A 6,455-nucleotide genomic window follows, 5' to 3' on the forward strand; every position below is an offset into this window, starting at 1 on the left:
GGTATTGAACACATAATTATTGATGTTGTATTGGTAGTATGTGGTTGGTTTAGATACAAGAGAAAACATCGCCTAAACATCTAGAAAGGAGTTACTAACGTTAGAATACGTTTGAATCTCCCGTAGCTTAACCATAGTTGTTGGCGTCTTAATATAGGTTGAAGTATTATTGGGTAGCGTACACATATTGTGTGACGAATAAGCACTAAAGACCTTGTCCGATCGGAAGCACTTCGAAGGAAAAAGCTTTGGCATGGGAGTTCGTGACACACAGTCGGCATCGAGGTAGGTTACGGTTTACCTTATGGTGAGACTTTGATTAGCGAAGCGTATGTTTAGATGATATTGTCGGAGAATGCATATAAACTGCGCGGTATCAAGTTGGGTTAGATATTTTCTTAGGTTGGACCTTGTTGTATGATTTGGGGGATACACATCCCGTTGTGTTGTTGACTTATCTTGATCTATTTTTTTTTTTGTGTGCTCGTTGCCACTCGAGACATTGAGTATCTCGTGACTAATGATATATCATGACTATGATATTGCGGTGCTTTACTTGATTGATATGGAGATGAGAATGGTGATCCCATCGTGGCTTTTTTTTGTAGCCTTATGTCGATATTACTTGTATTCCGTATGCGGTACCGTTTCGGATTGAATTGGTTTTTAACATTACATTTCATCATACTCATATGCATTTCCATGATACATTGATATATGCATGGTTATGGCACTAATGATGATATGTGAGAGAGTGGCCTCCGAGGTCTTTCTTGGGAGAGGGTAAAAGAGAGATGAGTGTTTGTTGCCCGAGGTTTCTTGCGGGAACGATGGAGTGTCCGCCCGAGGTCTTTGCGGGATCGTGGGAGAGTGTGCTATCGTGATCCGAGGTTATATTCCGGAAGCGAGTGGTACATGGACTTCGCGGGTCCCCTATGGGTCATGATCGCCGAGACGGAGTTAAGCTCTCCGTCGGGACATGTTGTACAAAACGCATATGCATTGCATTCATCACATACATTATTGCATTGCATTATATCTTGGTTCTTTTCTTGATTGTTGTGATACTACGTGATGTCGATTCGGATTGATTATACTAAGACTTGGCACAATTGGGTTTAGATGCTATAACATAAAAGATGACTTGTTCTGTGGATATGGATTCATATTGACTTGTACTTGTTGGTTTATATGTTTTTCTTGCTTGTTGCCTTTATATACGTTATCTAGTCTTAGTCGGCCTATGATACCTACGAGCCTAGTGTTGTGCCATTACTACTCTTGCTACACTCTTCCGGAGTGTAGAGTTATTCGAGGTGATGTTCGGAGTCTCACGACCGTTTCGAGGCATTCGTCAAAGACGTTTGGGTGAGCTATTGCAACCCAGTCTCTCCTTAGATTTCGTTGTTCTCTATCCTTAAACGAAGTCGTATCCGGTTTGAGTACGTTATCTATTCAAATTGTAAACTTCTTAGAAGCTCTTGTATGAGTCTAGACCAGATTTTGGGAATTTCTTATAATAAAAGTATTTATTCCGCATGTTGTATCAAATTAAGGTAGTTATCTGAAGGGTTCGCCCACCAGGGAGGGTTAGTGTGGGTGCCCGCATGATCCATGATTTGGGTCGTGACAAAAGGGCTTAGATATATTATTTAAAAGTAAAATGAAGCACTTCATTTCACAACATGTTCTTTAGTCACAACATGTTCTGGCTCCTCTAGCTTGTAGGTAATCATAACTTAGAAAGTTAACACTTCTTTTAGATTGAATTGTTTAAATGACAAACCAAATTGGAAAGAGTTGTACTATATCATTTCCTCTCTGGGGCGGTAGGTAGCTTTTGACAACGGTTTTTCTATGTGAGCTATTACATTGTTCCAAAAACTTTAGATAATTGGCAACAAAAGTGTTCAAGACTTCAAGTGCATTATTGATTTCATGGAATAATTAAATCGAAAAATGAAAACGCAACTTGAATGTGAATCACATTTTTCCTTGATTAAGTCCTTGTTACTTATTATTTTTTTTTTTTTAATTTAATAAAATGAAGAACATGTTTGTAGTTTTAAAGAATTGTTGCTAAGCTACCTAACATATTCCTTGCAACGTACCTAGAGTAAGTTCCAAAATTGAGCGTTTAGTCTATCACAACTTTGATTATTTTAGTGATCCATACTATAGGTGTTCGTTTTATCAATCGTATTTTATAGTGGCGTAGATAGGCACATTGTACTAATTACTAAAGCAGCATCAATTATTGATGATAGCTGTTTGTGAACTAAACTACCACAAAAATTTCATAAGTTTACGCCCGGTACGGCTCCTTTTTTTATTTTTTATAATTGTGGTTTTCGGGCTAGTTTGCGCACAACTCAAGTAATTTCATGGGCATCTGCTACCTCTCTCCAACTAGCAGTATAGGGACGTGTTAACTCTATCCAACCGCCACTTGGAATTGAACTTGAGACCTCACAGTTCTCAACCCATTTCATTGCGCCACATACATTTTTTGTCTACGTGACATTTTTTAGAAACAAATTTTAATTTTTACTATTTAAATTCATTAATTTTAAATTTTCTTTTTCGGGTCAAATTAGTAAATATATTGGCTAGAACTTTCTAGGCGAACAAATTTTGTTTGGTTTAAAATAATAAAATTTCAGTTTTTTTTTTTTTTTTTTTTAAAGATTTTTCCCGAAAAGAAACAATACAATGTTAAAAAAGATTCATTACATCAAAATAACATATAATAAGAATTAAAAAGTTGAAACTTCATTATTCTGCTAAAACTTTTTATCTCACTAAAAATAAAGGAGATCTAACCAATTTTTTTATTTATTTATAGATTTGGTCCCAAAAAAATATAACAATTGAAATAAATAGTCATTACATCTAATAAAGAAATAAAAAGAAGTACATATTAGTTGTATCTCCATTATTTTTGTTAATTTTTTTTTATGTGACTGAAAATAATGGAACCTAAGTTTTTTTTTTAATTGATTTTGGCCTAAAAAATACACTATTGAAATAAATAGAAAGTATGTCTAAAAAATAAATACACGGTTGGTACTTCTTTTTGTTTTTGGATAAAGCTGCCTTTATTTGGCTAATATAATGGAGTTCGAGCCAAGTTTTTATTTTATTTTTACAAATTGACCCGAAAAAGATACACAATTGAAATAAATAGTTGAAAGTTGGAATAAGTAGTCACTACATTTAACAAATAAAAATTTAAAATGCAAAATTGGGATAAACTTTGCATTATATATCTATATATATATTATTAAAAAGAGGATAGTTTGCACTAGGATCTTGACAAGTGGCAGCATAGGATTATGACACATGGTAGTTTTAGGACAAAAAATAGTTAAATTAGTTAATAATTAGGTATTAGTTATTGTTTAGAATTTAAAAATAATAAATATATTGTATTTGTATCTTTTAAAGAAAAACTGCACAGTAACTACCCCTGCCTCAACCCCACGTCTCCTTACTAAAATTTTAAAATTAAAACTAAAGTTAAATCTGAAACAAAATGCAAAAAAAGGAGGTAGTTTGTCCTTCATACTTACAAGAGAATTACGTGGTTTGAATTTATATTTGATAGATAAATACATTGTGGACTCTCCACTAACACACGTTGTAGGACTCTAAAACTGAATGAATACGCAATGATGTTTATCTATTTTAAATAGTCTACGTAGGCAGAATCAGCAAATGCCATGTGTTATGTTTCAGACAAGTAACTGAATTTTTTTAGCAAGAACATTTTAGTTGTGATGTGGCAAACGCGGGGAAAAATCCACGTATTTAAGTAACAAGTTTTTGTGTCTGGATTTATAATTGATCAATTTTAAAAATTTTGGACTCTTCAAATAACACACTTTCGGACTCTTGAACCGAGATAGAACCACGACATTACCCATGTTCTAAGCGGTTATGCTTCACGTAACTCATTAGGCCAGGATAACCAATTACCGCTTTTACGTAAAACATCAAAGAAGAAAACCGCCGTATTTCTAAATTCTTACTCAAAGTTCAGAGTTTTTTCTTTCCATTTCTTTCGTATACAGTAAGATGGCTCATATGTTCGTACTCGCGCTTTCAAACTTGACAATGTCCGTGAATTCGAATTCAAGTTTGAGAATAGGGGCTTCGATTCTTTGTCACAAGTCTTGGTAAGAAACCTCGATGTTTAGTGTAAAAATAGTGAATAAGAATGCGCTATGACGGGATCATGCAATGGTCTATGCCGAAAGTTCAAACACAGTAGATGAAGAGGTATGATTTTTACCATCTTTACAATGAAAATTCATAAACTCAAAGTACCAAGGCCTGAGCATGTGGTCTGTTTCATATTTGCTAACTATAGTGCAATCTTTTTACATTGTAAAGAAATTTCCATCAACTGACACCTCAAATAGCTAAAATTTCTTACTATCGAGAGCTTATATGCCTAAGAACTCCATCTATACAAGTAGTTAATAGGTGAATCAATTTCTTATGACATGAATTGAACCGCTTACGGGTGTTACGTAAAGTGGAAGTTGATCAAATTGTATCTGTAGCGGTAGTGAAAATAATGTGACTGCCTTCTTGAAAATTTCGGTCCTACATAAAGTGTAAGCAATTCTTATTGAAGCTATAATGTTAGTGTCGAAGTATTATTTCATGATGACTTTGTTAAATGGCTCCGTCATGAGTTCTGCTTTGTGGATACAATTGACTTATCACGTAATTGATTTCTTTTGCAACTTCAACACCATAGATGAACTTGAGAAAGTGTGTCATGATTTCACTTTATTTCTGCCAAGAAATAGGTTTAACCTCCGTCAGCGATAAGCACTTATCCGCACCCGTTGTTTACACCAAATCATATTAACTATAACCTTTTTCTTAGTACTAATCTTCCGTATCCGGTGAAGGATGTTTCATATGAAAGAATTATTTTCCGAAAGCATAGTATGTTTGGCTATAAACCGGCTTCTTCATCGACTATATATTTTGCAGTTTGTTCAAAAGCTCATCGGTTGGTGCCAAGAGGAAATTATGAATATTCTTCGGAGTATATTGCTTCTATCAAAGGGAAGAGAAGGGATGTGTGGTTGCTATGGTTTAACAGTTTACATGAAAGGTTGACATTCTCTTCTCTTTCTGTGTAATAATGACATGAAATAATACGAGACAAAACCATCCATGTTGGAGCTTAAGACTCATTTGGATCTTGGAAAGATTCCTTATATTATAGAGCCATCAAGGAAAATAGTTATAATACGATTAAGGACCATAATATCTTTTAACTAGCAGCTTTCTGAATGTATATATTCTAAAGCTGACTGCTCACCAGAGTAGAGGCTGAACCTTTTAGAGTATTTGAAGCATGTATCCTTCTTTGTTTTTGTTTGAATTGTGCAACCTAGACGAAACAAGATGGTAAGGTTATGATTAAGGGGCGATAAAATGGACTTTTGTTGAATAAATGAAGAGGGTAACTGTCCTATGTTATCCCCTCATCTTGATTTTGGAATTTTCATTTTTGTTTTGTTTATAGTGACAACTCAAATAACAACGCATAATATAATGAGATTAACTACGATGTGCGCTCTTGACGCTATCGTTGGTTCATCTATGCTTGAGGTAATAAATTCTTTGGCTTTTTGTTTTAGTAATTTTCTAGGAAACATATTTGAATAAGACACCTACTCAAATCAATAAGAGAGATAATCTTGATAGATTGTTGAGATATGCATCTTTTCATGTATAGTATAAGACACAGTTATCGGAAAATAATTTCAAGTACATTTGGTGAAGTGGTAATAATATGTGGAAGCAATAGGTGATGAGCCCCAAAGGCTATAACTTGATGGCAACGGATTGCAGGGAAGATTCATATGGAAAGTTATGACAGCAAATATTGACAGTGTTGTATTAGAAGTGAGTAATACTCTTTTGAAAAGTAGATGGTGCTTTTCGTAGCAACGGCCAACGGAGGATCAAGAAAGCAAGAAATGGTTAGTTTTATCTTCTGGACTTTTCTTGCACTTACTCTACATCAAATTGGAATCCTTGGACATATTCATGTTTCGTTTTCATTAATCGGGATTGGTTTCTCGTTCTTTGACAATTTTTAGGAAGCTTTCTTGAAAGCAAATCTTAAAGTTGACAAGAAAGTTAAGCTCATTTACTTTGGAAATTATCTTGCCCTCCTTCCTTTAGAAACGATAATGTAGCCTTTACTTGAATTCATAGATGGAGATTCATTCAAATTTCAATTTAGGGATACATGTCAGTATCTCTAGCTATAGACTATATTATATACATTAGAACTAGTCTGAGAGTGCACCATACTACTGCTTCTAATTTCACTACAACAAAGCCTACAGAAAACATTAATGCTACAGTCCGAATGATTACAAAAACTAATTAAGAGAGAACGGGGTTAATAAGGGTTAATT

Source organism: Lycium ferocissimum, chromosome 5 (assembly GCF_029784015.1).
Source record: "Lycium ferocissimum isolate CSIRO_LF1 chromosome 5, AGI_CSIRO_Lferr_CH_V1, whole genome shotgun sequence".
NCBI classification, from domain to species: Eukaryota; Viridiplantae; Streptophyta; class Magnoliopsida; order Solanales; family Solanaceae; genus Lycium; species Lycium ferocissimum.